An 18,176-nucleotide genomic window follows, 5' to 3' on the forward strand; every position below is an offset into this window, starting at 1 on the left:
TGGCAGAGACTAGCAACTCATAGTACAGGGCAATCATGGTGTGAACTTATGTCCTACTGTTTTCTGGCACAGTGCATTGGAGCCCTAACATTTACAAAGTAAAGTGACCCAATTGCCAAATTTCAAATGACATATCACACGATTTTATTAGACAATTTTACAGGATAGCAGGGCAGAGATTTGACCTGCACTGTTACTCAAAATTTGACATTCAGTCATTGCCACAAACTGACATTAAACTGGCGTTCAGAACTAGCATTCTGAAGGGCAGCACGGTAGCACAAGTGGATAGCACTGTGTCTTCACAGCGCCAGGGTCCCATGTTCGATTCCCTGCTGGGTCACTGTCTGTGCGGAGTCTGCACGTTCTCCCCGTGTCTGTGTGGGTTTCCTCTGGGTGCTCCGGTTTCCTCCCACAGTCCAAAGACGTGTAAGTTAGGTGGATTGGCCATGATAAATTGCCCTTAGTGACTAAAAAAAGGTGAGGAGGGATTATTGGGTTACGGGGATAGGGTGGAAGTGAGGGCTTAAGTGGGTCGGTGCAGACTCGATGGGCCCAATGGTCTCCTTCTGCACTGTATGTTCTATGTCTATGTCTAAATGATATTTATAGTAGCTAGTAGCAGATGAGGGAATGGATCTTTATCCTTTTCTTTAAAACTCAGAAGGCAGATGCAACTGAACTTTGCTTTCCATCATTATATGGGGATAAGTTTGTCTGTGGGATAGTATAAAATGGATGACAGTTATTCAGCTGCTCATTTTATCTCTCCCAATTCTTATTTGCAATCAAGTCAATGGAAGTGAAGTTTGGGGAGAGATAATACAGTCTGCTTAATCATTCTCATCCATTGTACACTATTGTATAAGTCAAAATAATTCCCTTATTTCCTTCGAATTACCACTTTTTAGAATGTCACAATGCCATAACTAGATAAATGAAAGTCCTTCTTATCAGTAAGATTTGGTGACATATCGCACAAGGGAGGTGGGAGTACTTGTGACAGTCAAATTGCTAACAGAGCTGGCTTTCAGTTTAAGCATCTGCTGTAAAATCTTCCCACATTATGATTTTATCAGAAAAAGAATTAAACTCTTGACAAAACAAACGTGATCTCAAACTAACTTCTGGTATGTACACCACCGATCTAATTAACAGATTTCTAGAAACCTCCAAGAAGATTCATTAGAGGTGTGAATCACCAGTCTCTCCTATAACAAACCTCCACTGATTAGATGCATAGAATCTTTCAATAAATTTCCAGTCGGGGAGTTTAACAAATTCTGGCAAAATCACTCAAAACACAAGCCAATTAAAAAATTGTTTTCAAGGAATGGAACTTGCATTTATGTAGTTATAAGAGAAATAATTAGTTGAACAGTTGTACATTTATGGTAGGCCTATCACACTGAATTTTCCATCCCCCAGTTTTAGAAGCACAGGGAAGCAGGAAAATAGGAAAAAGGCCTCCAGGAACAAGGTTGGCAGCTAGTTCCATGGAGGCAGACAGCCAATTAGGTCAATTAAATCTCATTTTCCAAAGGCCACAATAGCTTCCCACCCACTGGAGCATTCGCCCTGCCAAGTGCAGAATGCAGCAGCTCCTTGAAGTCAGCCTCTTGCCAGGAGGTTGGTGTGTCAGGGAAACTGAGTTTCCCAGGGTAGTGTCCGAGGCCCAATTATCTTCAGCGGTTTCATCAATGACCTCCCTTCTATCATAAGGTCAGATGTTGGGATGTTTGCGGATGACTGCACAATGTTCAGCATCATTTGCGACTCCTCAGATGATGAAGCAGTCCATGTCCAAATGCTGCAAGGTTTGGACAATATCCTGGCTTGGCTGACTAGTGGCAAGTTACATTCACACCACACAAATCCAGGTAATGACCATCTCCTACAAGAAGGGATCTAACCATTGACAGTCAATGGCATTACAATTGCTAAATCGCCCACAATCAACATCCTGAGGGTTATCTTTGATCAGAAACTGAACTAGACTAGCCAGATTAGGGTGGCACGGTGGCACAGTGGCTAGCACTGCTGCCTCACAGTGCCAAGTACCTGGGTTCAATTCTGGCCCTGGATGACTGACTGTGGAGTTTGCACTTACTCCCCGTGCCTGCGTGGGCTTCCTCCGGGTGCTAACGTTTCCTCCCACAGTCCAAAGATATGCAGGTTAGGTTGATTGACCATGCATCTAGGTTTGTGGCCAGCTCACTGGATCCATGCAAAACCACCATTTGCATGAATTTTAATATCATTAACGGCTTGGACACTTCATACTCCACCGGTCCACCATGCTCTGCCCCCCCCCCCCCCCTCCCCTAGGTAGATGTCTCGCAGCCGTGAATTAGTACAAGTATTTACAAGCAGGGACTGGGCGCCATGGCTGTGGAGAGGGAGCGGGAGGCTAAAAGCAAGCCTCAAAAATTATTGGGCTTGCTGAGGGTGGCTGCCTGGGCTGGGGGCAGTAGCGGGGAACAACTTGGTGCCAAGTCTGTGGACTCGGTGTGTCCCCCTCAGGATCGGGGTGGCCTGACTGAAACCGCCGTTACTGCAGTATGTGTTTTATACGCACTCCTTTGGTGCTACTTACAGGCTCCTGGCTGCTCACACTGCTGAGAGCTGCCTGTGTCCTTTGAATGCTCAGAGAGCCTCTGGTCATCTGGAAGCCCTCCTAGGCTGCCCGTCTGAAAACCCTCGGACCCCAGCTGTTTCATCAAGGGGAAGAGAATGGCCAAGCTCAATCAGGGGCCCACAAGATGTTGGAACTCCTCAGAAGTGCTGTCCCACTGCAGGGGGAGCAAGTGATCAGCAGAGCTCACCCCAATCAAAGGACACCTGCACCGTGTCATTTGAAGCCTTCATGCCTGGTTCTCTGCCCCTCTCATGGCAAAGGCCTCACCAGTGACCCCCCACCCCACAGGATCACTAGCTATCTCTTTCTGGTAAGGCTAGTAGCACTGACTACCTCTGTCACTACCTCCCAGGCGCTGTTTGGGAGGTCGGGTTTGAGTCTGCGGCCTACCTGGGAAAGAGGGTGTATCTCCTCTCCTCTCCCCAATGGAATGGGCTGTGGGTCCACCTCAGACTCCCAATCTCAGGGGCCAGTTCTTCTGTGGGCCATCGTCAAGGCTGCAGTGCATGTGTGGTAAGTGGAGTGCTTAAAATCAGCTCCAGCTGTCAGGCTCTTTGGTACTAATAATAATATTATAATCTTTATTGTCACAAGTAGGTTTACATTCACACTGCAATGAAGTTACTGTGAAAAGCCCCTAATCGCCAAATTACAGCGCCTGTGCGGGTACACAGGGGGAGAATTCAGAATGTCCAAATTACCTAACAGCACGTCTTTGGACTGTGGGAGGAAACCGGAGCACCCGGAGGAAACCCACGCAGAAACGAGGAAAACGTGCATAGTCCGCACAGACAGTGACCTGGCCGGGAATTGAACCTGGGACCCTGGCGCTGTGTAGCCACAGTGCTAACCACTGTGCTACCATGGTTCTCACAGTCCCAGCGGTTCCAATGCCCAGAAATTGCTCTGGCCAATTTGCATGTCCTAACTCGCTTAATAAACAATATCCCCAATGGAAGTGGGAATCACACACTATTCAATCCGAACGGCAACACTTAGGACGCGATTGAATGGCTTTGTCGTACCCGACTCGATGACGTAACAAGGCCATTAAATACCACGAGAGGTCCCTCACTGGGCAAGATCCAAATTTATACATTAAAGTGAGCCATTAGTCTCACCTTTGTCTGCACCCAATTCTCCCGAGGCCCGGGAATGAACGCCCACACCAGAGAGACTTTGCATAAACGGGGATCAAGTGTAACGCCACCTCGGGAGATCTCCCTGGCCATTAGTGGTCCCCAGGTGCTCTGGCTCTGGGCAGGGTGGTATCCGGGCATTCCCACTGTCACTCGGGTACCCTGACAATGCCACCTAACACTGCCAGGGTACCTGGGTGGCCCTGCCAGGGTGTCAGGCTGGCACTGCCAAGGTGCCTGAGTGCCAGGTTGCCCGTGACACTTCCACATCTTTCTTTCAACTACCCTATTACCCTATCTAGTTGTGTTAGAATTTTATCGGTTTCTATGGGATTCCCCCTTCACTCTTCTGAACTCCAGAAAATACAATCATAATCGACTCAATCTCTCATGATATATCAGTCCTGCCACCCCAGGAATCAGTCTGGTAAACCTTCGCTGCACTCCAGGAGACCAAAACTGCATACAGTATTCCAGGTTGTGCTTCACAAAGGCTCTGTATAATTGCAGCAAGGCATCTCTGTTCCTGCACTCGAAACCTCTCGCTATGAAGGCCAGTGTACCATTTGCCGTCTTTACTGCCTGCGGCGTCTCCATGCTTACCTTCTGCGATTGGTGTACGAGGACACCAGGGTTTCGTTGCACATTCCCCTCTCTTCAGTTAGGTCATTCAGATAATAATCTGCTTTTCTGTGTTTACTACCGTGCACCTTCCCCTCTCCCATCTTTCACCACACCATCCTTCTGAATCAATGGTTCATTTTTCACTATTTCAATCTCAATTGCATCCATTGCAATGCCGCCGCAAAACATCTCTTCCCCTCATTGTACGTTCAGCATTCAGGGACAGTTCCCTCCATGAGTCTCGGTTCACCCTTTGATCATTCCCAACACTGGCTCTCTTCCCATGGCACTTCTTGTGCAAGCTAGGAAATGTAACACCTATCCTTTTACCTTCTTCCTTCCCACCCCACAGGCCTCCACTGAACAGGTCTCCAAATAGTCCTTCCAACTAAAACAATGATTTAATTTTAATTAGTGCACTGTATTTGTTGCTGATGATGCCATCGGCTCTGAACTGGGGATCAAATGCAGATTAGGTGAACACTTGTTCAGTCCACATGCAGAAGCCCAAGCTCACGGTCATTTGTCATTTTAATTCACTGCCCAACTCCCACTCTGAATGCAACCTCCTACACCGCCACTAAAACTCAACGAGGGCATGAGAAAAAGCATCTGATATTCCAATTAGACACTTTACAGTCTTCCAGATTCAATACAGATCATAAATATTGCTCCTATTTGTTCAGATCGCAGCTGCCATTTACAGTCCTCTATACTCATCCTTTGTTTCTTTACTTTACCAGCCGCTTTTGTCTTACGCTCCCTTTTGTCATTTAATCAATGCTAGTTTCTGCCCTTTTACAGATCTGTGTTCTTTCCTCCATTTCTCTGCCCCTGTACTTGCTTAAAAGCTGTTACACCTTTCACTCTTCCCAGCTCTGATGAAGGGCCATTGACCTGAAACATTGGGCGGGATTCTCCGTCAGCTGATGCCAGAATCGGGAAAGGCAATTGGGCGGAGAATCAGTCGTGAGGTCAAAATAGTGACTGCCGCTGGGCGCCCGAAAGTATACAATGCTCCGATGCCGCAACAGTGGCGTCAATCATTCTCATCCTCACGTGCAATAAGCATATCATTAGTGGGCCTGACCCGGTATTCTCCAGGGCCTCCGCGATGCTCCGCCTCTGCCAGGAGGAATTACCGACGGCGAGGTTAACTTGTGGTTTTAAAAATTGGGCAACAGGCGGCGTGGCTGATGAGGGAGAGCCCACCACCACAGCACACCACCAACTCCCACCCGTCCCCCCCCACCGACCGCCACACGCCAGCAGGGCAACACGCGGTCCACTCAAGGGCAACAGTCCACAGTAGCCCCTGCAGGAGGGCGCCAGATGGGGGCCATGGAGTGTACCGCTGGCATGGGTAGCGCCAACCAACGATACCCCTGGCAGCAGGGATGGGCACCAGGCCAGAGGCCCCGATGGAGCCAGACACCGACGGGCCATGGATGTGGAGGGCAGAGTTCCAGAGGGGAATAACCGGGGGTGGGTGTGGGGTTGGGAGAGGAGCGGGGATGAGAGGGACATGAGGGGGCATGGTCTGCAGTGCAGATCGGGGCCACCGTGTAGCCTGGTGGACCAGGTTGGGAACAGGGGTACGCAGCATGCTAGCATATCTACCTTTCACCTCCTGCAGACAATGACTATCGGAATCCAACCTTCATCCTGGCCGCCACAGCCCTGAGGGATGCACTGAGGTTGTAGAAGCAGGTGCTGCTCGAGGAGGACCCTGAAGCAGTGGAGCCTGCTCCAGACGAACAGAGTCCAGCCAGTGGGGTTGGAGAAATGGCCACCCAACAAGCCGAGGAGGAGGTAGGAAAGAGGCGTCGCATCAGCCCTCATGTGTCCTGGCAGCACCTGCCACTCGACAACCTGCCAGGCCAGGCATGCCATCGAAGATTCAGGCTGAGCAAGAGGACCGTACAGCATATCTGCTGGATCATGGCGCACCTGGCACCGTGGGAGAGGACACATGCTCCCATGGCCGTCAAGGTGATGGTCGACCTGAACATTTACACCATGGGATCCTTCCGAGGCACCGAGTGGGGACCAGTCCGAATCTCACGGACCCCACAGTGCACAGGTGCATCCGCACCGTCACGGAGGCCCTATCTACCCAGTCAGCACAATATATCAAATTCAATGTGGACGGAGCTCACCAGGATGTGGGGGAGGCGGGGTTCGCCGTCATTGCCGAGATGTGGCGAGTCCAGGGGTGATTGGCGGGGTGCATGTTTGCATATTACCCTACAAACACTGGCCCATGATGGGCCAATGTTCACAATCCCTACGTGCACCTGGTGTGTGACCAAGGGATGCACATCATGTGCGTCACGGTAACACAGTGGTTAGCATGGTTGCTTCACAGCTCCAGGGTCCCAGGATCGATTCCCGGCTTGGGTCACTGTCTGTGCGGAGTCTGCACGTTCTCCCTGCCTCTGCGTGGGTTTCCTCCGGGTGCTCCGGTTTCCTCCCACAGTTCAAAGATGTGCAGTTTACGTGGATTGGCCATGCTAAATTGCACTTACTGTCAAAAACGTATAGGTGGGGCTACTGGGATAGGGTGGAGGTGTAGAATTAGGTAGGATGCTCTTTCCAGGGACCAGTGCAGACTCGATGGTCTGAGTGGCACTGTAAATTCTATGATCTATGATCATCCACATCTATTCCCAATACCCGGGCAGCGTGCACGATGGCTTGATCCTGGTACACTCGACTGTTCCTGACATCTTCGAGGCACACCCCGGCTGTTGAGTTATCCGCTGGGTCGTGGCTGCTGATGCCTATCCGGAGGCCACAGACCGATGTGGAGACCTGCTGCAACGATGACCATGCAACGACCATGGGGTGATACAGTGCGGTGCTTCAGCATCCTGAAGATGAATACAGGAGTTGAGGTGTCTTGTTGAAGTTGTACAAGACATTGGTACGGCCACACTTGGAATACTGTGTGCAGTTCCGGTCACCCTATTATAGAAAGGATATTATTAAACTAGAAAGAGTGCAGAAAAGATTTACTAGGATGTTGCCGGGACTTGATGGTTTGAGTTATAAGGAGAGGCTGGATAGACTGGGACTTTTTCCCCTGGAGCGTAGGAGGCTTAGGGGTGATCTTATAGAGGTCTATAAAATAATGAGGGGCATAGATAAGGTAGATAGTCAACATCTTTTCTCAAAGGTAGGGGAGTCTAAAACTAGAGGGCATAGGTTTAAGGTGAGAGGGGGGAGATTCAGAAGGGCCCAGAGGGGCAATTTCTTCACTCAGAGGGTAGTGAGTGTCTGGAATGGGCTGCCAGAGGTAGTAGTAGAGGCGGGTACAATTGTGTCTTTTAAAAAGCATTTAGATAGTTACATGGGTAAGATGGGTATAGAGGGTTATGGGCCAAGTGCGGGCAACTGGGACTCGCTTAATGGTAAAAACTGGGCGGCATGGGCTGGTTGGGCCGAAGGGCCTGTTTCCATGCTGTAAACTTCTATGATTCTATGAGGTTCAGGTGCCTGGACCGCTCTGGAGGGGACCTCCAGTATAGTGCTAGGTGAGTCTCCCACATGTTGGTGTTCTGCTGGGTCCCACAGCAGAGGGACGATATACTGGAGGAGGAAAATGAACGCTAGGTCTTGTCCAACGAGGGGGGGAGTGAGGATGGATGGGATATGGAGCCTGGCCAAGCACCGGACGTCGCACAACATGTGTGCTTGGGCCGGCATGCACAGGACGCTCTAATTGCCTCCAGGTTAGCTGTTTAGGGGGCCTGGCCAGCGGCCCGGACATCTCATCCCACCGCCACATCCCCCCCCCCCCCCCCCCCCCCCCCCACCCTCCACCCCAGCCGACCATCCCCTCCCTGCGCCACCCCTCCTCCCACCTTGCAATCCCTTCCATGACACTTACCTGCCTCACTACCCGGGCCTGGATTGGCAGTAACACCGGGTCTGGTCCATGGGATGGAGGGTGAAGACAACCCACTCTGCGATGATCTCTGGTGCTCCACATTGTTAGACAATGACTGCCTCCGGCCCACGGATGCACTTTTCAACATCCAACTGGGTGATCCCTGCATGTGAGCTGGCCATTCCTTCACACGGTCCTCTCGAATCTCTGGGGTGACAGTGGTGGGGTGATCGGCCGGGGGAGGGTGGGGGGAGGGGTGGCGTCAGAGGGTCAGGGAGGGAGGTGGCAGGGGAGAGGGGAGCCTAGGCCTACCACAATGTCCACTAATTTCCCCCCCCTGGCCTGTCCAGACCAGTCCACCCCTCACACCCATGTGACAACATATATACAGATTTGTATCCTAGCCCCTATAACTAAACTTAACTAGTGTCTAACGTTCTGGCCTTACGGGCCCTAACGTTACGTCTTGGTGGATCCCCAGATGGTACAGCAGGAGTGGAGACAGCCTGCTGTGATTCCTGCCCTGCGATCTGGATCCCCGTTGTCCTCCCTCCCCGGCATCCTCTTCGTCAGAAGAGGACTGGCGTTCCTCCTCTTCCAGTACATTGCCACTTTGCTGTGTGATGTTGTGGAGGACGCAGCAGGTGTCCCTAACCCTTCAACATCACACTGGAGTGCTCCTCCACAGCACCAGCCCTGATCTGCATCTTCAGGAGGCCGAAGCACAGCTTGATCACAGTCCTGGTTGCTGCATTGGCTTTGTTATAGCGGGTCTCCGCGTCAATCTGTGGCCACTGGATAGGTGTCATTAGCCATGAGCACAGTGGATAACCTCTGTCGCCCATAAGTCAATGCTCCAGTTGGGGGGGGGGGGCGGGGGGGGGATATCTCGAACATGTCAGGAATCATCGAGTGTGCTAGGATGAAGGTGTCGTGCACACGGCCCGGGTATTGGGCGCAGAAGTGCATGATGCGCATCTGATGGTCAAATATCAGCTGCATATTCATTGAGTGGAACCCCTTTCGGTTGGTGTAGAGCAGTCTGTCTTCTGCAGTTGCTCGTAGTGGGACCTGAATCCGTCGATCTCTACCTGGACCCAGGGCATCCTGGCGATGGCGGCGAACTGGGAGTGGGTGTTCTCCCCAATACCCCTGCAATACCAGGTGCTCCATGATCTGGCAGATATGTCGCACTGTCTCGCTGCTCAGCCGGAGTCTTCGACGTCATGCCCAGTCCGGCAGGTCCTCGAATGACAAGCACTGCCGTACACGCGGGGCTTCATGCAGTGCCTCTTTTGCACCTTCTCCTTGACCTGTTAGGTGGCTGACTCTCCATCCTGGGTGGCTGCCTCCTGTTGCTCTGGGGCAACTACGTTGCTGCAGCTTCCTCCTCCTCGAGCAGCTCCAGCTCGTACAGCCTCAGTGCATCCCCCCAGGCTGCGGCGACTAGCAGGAAGGCCATGATTGCTGGTTGAATTTAAATTTCCCCTGTCCACAGGGGGTGAATGACTGACATGTTGGCATAGTGTGAACCACCCATGCCTAACCAGGTCCAACGGGCTACATGGTGGCCCCACTTGGCACTGTGGGCTGTGCCTCTGCATATCCCCCCCCCTCATCTCTGCACCCCTGGCCCCATCGGTGTCTGGCACTGTGGGGGCCTGTACCATTGGCTGACACTGCCCTTGCCAGTGGTACACTCTGCAGCCCCCACCCAGCGCCCCTGTAGAGGCTACAGTGGGCGTTTTGCTTTGTGGGCGGCCGCCGGGTGGCGGCTGGGTGGTAGGGGGTATGCCGGAGGGTTGGCTGCAGGGGTGGGAGGGTGCATAACATTTGAAACCGAGCAACATAAGGAGATATTAACAAAGAACAAAGAACAAAGAAATGTACAGCACAGGAACAGGCCCTTCGGCCCTCCAAGCCCGTGCCGACCATACTGCCCGACTAAACTACAATCTTCTACACTTCCTGGGTCCGTATCCTTCTATTCCCATCCTATTCATATATTTGTCAAGATGCCCCTTAAATGTCCCTATCGTCCCTGCCTCCACTACCTCCTCCGGTAGTGAGTTCCAGGCACCCACTACCCTCTGCGTAAAAAACTTGCCTCGTACATCTACTCTAAACTTTGCCCCTCTCACCTTAAACCTATGCCCCCTAGTAATTGACCCCTCTACCCTGGGGAAAAGCCTCTGACTATCCACTCTGTCTATGCCCCTCATAATTTTGTATACCTCTATCAGGTCGCCCCTCAACCTCCTTCGTTCCAGTGAGAACAAACCGAGTTTATTCAATCGCTCCTCATAGCTTATGCCCTCCATACCAGGCAACATTCTGGTAAATCTCTTCTGCACCCTCTCTAAAGCCTCCACATCCTTCTGGTAGTGTGGCGACCAGAATTGAACACTATACTCCAAGTGTGGCCTAACTAAGGTTCTATACAGCTGCAACATGACTTGCCAATTCTTATACTCAATGCCCCGGCCAATGAAGGCAAGCATGCCGTATGCCTTCTTGACTACCTTCTCCACCTGTGTAGCCCCTTTCAGTGATCTGTGGACCTGTACTCCTAGATCTCTTTGACTTTCAATACTCCTGAGGGTTCTACCATTCACTGTATATTCCCTACCTGCATTAGCCCTTCCAAAATGCATTACCTCACATTTGTCCAGGTTAAACTCCATCTGCCATCTCTCCGCCCAAGTCTCCAGACAATCTAAATCCTGCTGTATCCTCAGACAGTCCTCATCGCTATCCGCAATTCCACCAACCTTTGTGTCGTCTGCAAACTTACTAATCAGACCAGTTACATTTTCCTCCAAATCATTTATATATACTACAAAGAGCAAAGGTCCCAGCACTGATCCCTGTGGAACACCACTGGTCACAGCCCTCCAATTAGAAAAGCATCCCTCCATTGCTACCCTCTGCCTTCTATGGCCTAGCCAGTTCTGTATCCACCTTGCCAGTTCACCCCTGATCCCGTGTGACTTCACCTTTTGTACTAGTCTACCATGAGGGACCTTGTCAAAGGCCTTACTGAAGTCCATATAGACAACATCTACTGCCCTACCTGCATCAATCATCTTAGTGACCTCCTCGAAAAACTCGATCAAGTTAGTGAGACACGACCTCCCCTTCACAAAACCGTGCTGCCTCTCACTAATACGTCCATTTGCTTCCAAATGGGAGTAGATCCTGTCTCGAAGAATTCTCTCCAGTAATTTCCCTACCACTGAAGTAAGGCTCACCGGCCTGTAGTTCCCGGGATTATCCCTGCCACCCTTCTTAAACAGAGGAACAACATTGGCTATTCTCCAGTCCTCCGGGACATCCCCTGAAGACAGCGAGGATCCAAAGATTTCTGTCAAGGCCTCAGCAATTTCCTCTCCAGCCTCCTTCAGTATTCTGGGGTAGATCCCATCCGGCCCTGGGGACTTATCTACCTTAATATTTTTTAAGACACCCAACACCTCGTCTTTTTGGATCACAATGTGACCCAGGCTATCTACACCCCCTTCTCCAGACTCAACATCTACCAATTCCTTCTCTTTGGTGAATACCGATGCAAAGTATTCATTTAGTACCTCGCCCATTTCCTCTGGCTCCACACATAGATTCCCTTGCCTATCCTTCAGTGGGCCAACCCTTTCCCTGGCTACCCTCTTGCTTTTTATGTAAGTGTAAAAAGCCTTGGGATTTTCCTTAACCCTATTTGCCAATGACTTTTCATGACCCCTTCTAGCCCTCCTGACTCCTTGCTTAAGTTCCTTCCTACTTTCCTTATATGCCACACAGGCTTCGTCTGTTCCCAGCCTTTTAGCCCTGACAAATGCCTCCTTTTTCTTTTTGACGAGGCCTACAATATCATTCGTCATCCAAGGTTCCCGAAAATTGCCGTATTTATCTTTCTTCCTCACAGGAACATGCCTGTCCTGTATTCCTTTCAACTGACACTTGAAAGCCTCCCACATGTCAGATGTTGATTTGCCCTCAAACATCCGCCCCCAATCTATGTTCTTCAGGTCCCGCCTAATATTGTTATAATTAGCCTTCCCCCAATTTAGCACATTCATCCTCGGACCACTCTTATCCTTGTCCACCAGTACTTTAAAACTTACTGAATTGTGGTCACTGTTACCGAAATGCTCCCCTACTGAAACATCTACCACCTGGCCGGGCTCATTCCCCAATACCAGGTCCAGTACCGCCCCTTCCCTAGTTGGACTGTTTACATATTGTTTTAAGAAGCCCTCCTGGATGCTCCTTACAAACTCTGCCCCGTCTAAGCCCCTGGCACTAAGTGAGTCCCAGTCAATATTGGGGAAGTTGAAGTCTCCCATCACCACAACCCTGTTGTTTTTACTCTTTTCCAAAATCTGTCTACCTATCTGCTCCTCTATCTCCCGCTGGCTGTTGGGAGGCCTGTAGTATACCCCCAACATTGTGACTGCACCCTTCTTATTCCTGATCTCTACCCATATAGCCTCACTGCCCTCTGAGGTGTCCTCTCGCTGTATAGCTGTGATACTCTCCTGAACAAGTAGCGCAACTCCGCCTCCCCTTTTACATCCCCCTCTATCCCGCCTGAAACATCTAAATCCTGGAACGTTTAGCTGCCAATCCTGCCCTTCCCTCAACCAGGTCTCTGTAATGGCAACAACATCATAGTTCCAAGTACTAATCCAAGCTCTAAGTTCATCTGCCTTACCCGTAATGCTCCTTGCATTAAAACATATGCACTTCAGGCCACCAGACCCGCTGTGTTCAGCAACTTCTCCCCGTCTGCTCTGCCTCAGAGCCACACTGTCCATATTCCCTAGTTCTCCCTCAACGCTCTCACCTTAGGGCAGATGGCCAAGATCTTGGGCAAAGACGCAGGTTTTAAGTGGCATCTTAAAAGAGGAAAGAGAGGTTGAGAGACAGAGAGGTTCAGGGAGGAAATAGTAAGGAGAGTAAGTCAAAACTTTTCTACAGTTATAGCTTCGAGTGGTCACTTGCCTGAGACTTTACGGTTCAGAAAGATTATTTTCCCTAAGGTGTGAGGGATGTATTCCCACCTGAGACTGTGTTGGTCACTTGTCTGGCCACCTATCTTGAAAGCACTGCTTCCTTCATGCTTCCAAGTGTGCTGGCAAACTCTACAACCTCACCCTAAAGGCCATTATATGTGAATCTTGACCTGAGAGCGACCAAGCTATTTATCACCGGAGGAATTACCTTAGAATCTGATTTTCACACACGTATTATTCTAGTCGGGGTTCCCTGCAGAGCCATCACAGCAGCCATTAATTTTTCTCTCGCCTCGCCCATGGTTTGTGAACAATTCAAATGTTAACTGACTTGATGTGCAATTACAGCATTTCCTGCTGTAATATCAGGTTTTTGCAGATTTTCTTTAAATCTTTGAGCATGCACACTCTGCAAAGACTAATTTTCATGGGTTGAATGGCCTTTTCTCAATCGGTGAATTCTCAAGCTGTACTTGCATTTTTTTCTGAAGGGAAAGCTGTAGCCTGTGAAGTATATGAGAAGGCAGTATTGCACAGCTCCCCAGTAATGGCTGGTCTGAATCAACTCTATTTCCCACTGCTAACCGTCTCAGACATAAATGGTGAAGCTAAATCGGACAATGTCAAGCTAAAGCAGTGGTCATTTTGCCTGCTCCATGAATCAAATAATCTATGAGATGATTCATTGCAGAACATTTGTCATCTTCCTATCATAAATGTTAATTTCTTCATGAATGCTACGAAAGTGGAAAATTACAAACATTTCAATATATATCGAAGTAATAATCACGCAATTCTGAGGAAAAAACACAACAAGCATTGTTATATGAACAACAACTTGCATTTATATAGTGCATTTAACAGAATGAAACATCCCAAGGTGCTTCGCAGGAGCATTATCAAATAACATTTGAAACCGAGCAACATAAGGAGATATTAGGGCAGATGGCCAAGATCTTGGGCAAAGACGCAGGTTTTAAGTGGCATCTTAAAAGAGGAAAGAGAGGTTGAGAGACAGAGAGGTTCAGGGAGGAAATTCGAACAGCTTTTGAGCAAGGTTTAGAAAGATTATTTTCCCCAGGGTGTGAGGGATATATTCCTACCTGAGACTGGGTTGATTATTTGTCTGCCCACCTATCTTGGAAGCACTGCCTCCTTTAAGCATGCTGGCATGCTCCAGCACCCCACCCAAAAGGCCATTTTCTGTGAATCTTGACCTGAGAGCGGCCAAGCTATTTATCATTGGTGGAATTACCTTAGAACCTGATTTTCACACATGTATTATTCTAGGACGGCATAGTGGTTAGAGCGTAGTGTGTTGGCAGCTGAAGGGACAACTGCCAATGGTGGTGAGATTAAAATCAGGGATGCACCAGAGGCCAGAAATCCGCAGCTTTAAGAACTTGTGGATGCTACTGAGATAGGGGAGAGGCGAGGCCATAGAGGGATTTGAAAAAGGAACAGAATCTGAAAATTGAAGCATTGTTGAACCAGGAGACTGTGGTGGTCAGTGAGCACAGTAGCTGATGGATGAACAGGATTGTTGAGTTAGGATCCAAGCATCAGAGCTTAGGATCATCTCAAGATCATGTAGGGCAGGAGTTGGGAGGCCCGCTACAAGAGCATTGGAATAATCAAATCTGGAGGTAACAAAGAATGTGGTGAAGATTTCAGCAGCAATTGAGCTGAAGCAGGGGCAGAGTAGGCAGAGATTACAGAGGGGAAAATATGCAGTCTTGGCGATGGAATAAATATGTGGCCAGAAGATCAGATTCAAATACTATGCCAAGGTTATGAGAAGGTCTGACTTGACCTCAGACAGTTAGCATGGGAAGGAATGGGGTCAGAGTTCAGGGAGTAGAGTTTGTAATGGGGACAAAGGCTTAGATCTTCCCAATACTTGGAGGAAAATTCTGTTCACCCAGTATTGTACATCAGACAAGCATTGAAACAAATCAGAGGCAAGTAGAGGAGTCAAGAGAGGTGGCGATGAGGTACAACTGAGTGTCACCATTGTATATGTGAAAACTGATGTGTTTCAGGATGGTGTTGCCAATGGCAACATGTAATAAGAAATTGCAGAAAACAAATTGGAAGTCCGGGGAGCCAGCAAGAAAGAATGCTCACCAATCTCCGTAAAGGTTTCATAAATGGCTAGACACACTAATATTCTGTTGAGATAATATAACCTGTCTGGGCATGGTGGCTTAAGGCGATATAAAGGGAATGTATAAACTGTTGCAAACACAACTGTTGTTGATGATATTTATGCTGCAAATTAACCTACCCACCTGTCAAAGAATCAATGGAATCATAATTTGTTTAGAGTGACTTATTCTCATGACCACTAGAATTAGAAGAGAGGGATAATGGGGATCAGTCAAAGTATTTGATCAGCAAGGAGGATTTATTGCATGACAGGAAGTGAGAGTCAGATATTTGGATGAATTGTTGGGTGGTATTTTGGAGCTAGCATGAACAGTGTTGGAGTAAGGGCGGCACGGTGGTGCCCACTGCTGCTTCATAGCGTCAGGGCATGGGTTTAATTTCAGCCTTGAGTGGCTATCTGTGTGGAGTTTGCATATTCACCCCGTGTCTGCGTGAGTTTCTTCTGGGTGTTCCGTTTTCCTCCCACAGTCCAAAAATGTGCAGGTTAGGTGGATTAGCCGTGCTAAATTATCCCTTAATGTTCAAAGATGTGCACGTTAGATGGGGTTATGGGGATAGGGTGGGGGAGAGGGCCTGGGTAGGTCTTGTGGAGAATCGGTGCAGACTCAATGGGCTGAATGGCCTCCTTCTTCACTGTAGGGATTCCACGGTGAATTTAAATCTTAAGGTAATAAAAACACAGATATGGGTTTCAACAACAGCAAGGGGCAAGTGTTGTAATATGCCTTTCAGAAACAGCCGCATGCCATCTCTAGAAAGGAAGTGTGTCATATGATCCAGTCTCAGTTTCACTTTGGCCTGTGAGCAGGGCACAGAACACACAGCTCTGCTGCTATCTTCAAACTTTCTATCCATGATTACATGTTCTTATATGCCTAGTTTAAACAAATGAACCCATGTCTTTTCCCAATCCATTATGAATGATTGGTACTGTAATACCATTATAAAAATATAAGTGTGGTAAATGCTCAGGTAAAGTAAAAGTAAAGCCATCATAGTCCTAGATGACCATAAGCTGCTTTTTCCTTTGAGGGGGGGAGCTGACTGGTGGTGATTTAACCTGATCACCACACTTCAAGCGAGGAGCAAGGTTAAGAAGGGGGGGCTCTCATGAATAACCTCAGCTGGTACGGGAATTGAACCCATGCTGTTGGCTTCAGTCTGCATCATGAACCAGCCGTCTACCCAACAAAGCAAAACTGGATCTCCTGAATTGGACTATGTTGGAGACATGGACATAAGCAGCTTGAATGGGGATAGAATAGAGATTTTGAAACTTCAAACAGGATTCCAAATTCATCGTCTGAGTCTGCCTGAGCAATCAGCTAGGAGGAGACACGGTGTGTTTCTTTGACAGAAACCAAACAAGATGGCTTCAGTCAGGCAAAGATTAATTTGAAGACTGCTCCAGCTCATTCTTGCCTTGATGTTGGACAAGAAATCCAACAGCGAAATGTCATAACTAAAATAACCATAAGACAATGAGACACTGGTATAAACAGGTAAAAATAATTAAGTCGTCTAGTTTGAGGGCTATGGTGACAGCAGCATTGCCAATGGCTCAGAGTAGGTATTCACGGAGCCCAGTGGTGCAGTCCATGGTGAAGATATGGACTCAGTTGAGGAGGCATTTTAAGGTGAAAGGAATGTCTGTGTTAACGCTGCTGTGCGAGAATCATGGGTTTGAGCTGGGGGAGGTGGATAGTGTATACAGGAGGGGGTGAGAAATGGGGCTGGGCAAGGCAAGGGATGGGTATTTGGAAGAACGGTTCGCTAGTCTGGAGGAGCTAAGGGAGAGGGTAGAGCTGCCGAGGGGGAGTGAGTTCAGCTATCTGCAGGTTAGGGACGAAAGATCTGGAGGGCATTCCCTAGGTTGCTGGGATACACCCTGCTGGAACCATTGCTGCTTCCGGATGTGAAAGGGAAGAGAAGAACTGGGGATATATACAAGTGGCTGGGGGAGCAGGGAGGCGAGCGGGTGGTGAAGATCAAGGAGAAATGGGAAGCGGAGTTAGGAGGGGTGATCAATCGGGGAGTATGGAGTGAGGTACTGCTTTCAGTAAATGGGAACTCCTCTTGTGCAAGGATGAGCCTGATACAGTTTAAGGTGGTGCACAGGGTGCTTATGACTCGGGCAAGAATGAGTGGGTTCTTTCAGGGGGCAGCAGATGAGTGTGAGAGGTGTGGGCGGGGGTCAGCGAACCACGTGCACATGTTTTGGGGTTGCACAAAATTGGGAAGATTCTGGGCGGGAGTGTTCGGGGTCTTCGCCAGGATAATGGAGGAGGAGGTGGTCCCGAAACCTTTGCTGCCGATATTTGGGGTTTCAGAGAAGCTGGAGTTCATGGAAAGGAGGAAGGCTGATGTCGTGGCCTTCGCCTCTCCGATTGCACGGCGGCAAACTTTACTTGAGTGGTGGTCGGCTTCGCCATCGGGGGTAGCAGCTTGGTTGAGTGACCTGTACGACTTTCTGCAATTGGAGAAGATAAATTATGAGTTAAGGGGCTCCCCGGGGGGTGGGGTTCAGAGAAGGTGGAGGATGTTTGTGACCGTGTTTGAGGAGCTGTTCGTCACAGGGCGGGGGGGGGGGGGGGTTGAAAAAGGGATAACATTTGCACAGACTGTATAGTTGATTGCTGGGAAGTATGTTTCCCGAAGTGTTCATTTGCCTTTCTGCACATCTCCAACCTCAACGCTAGGAA

The sequence above is a fragment of the Scyliorhinus torazame genome, chromosome 8 (assembly GCF_047496885.1).
Source record: "Scyliorhinus torazame isolate Kashiwa2021f chromosome 8, sScyTor2.1, whole genome shotgun sequence".
Classification (NCBI taxonomy): domain Eukaryota; kingdom Metazoa; phylum Chordata; class Chondrichthyes; order Carcharhiniformes; family Scyliorhinidae; genus Scyliorhinus; species Scyliorhinus torazame.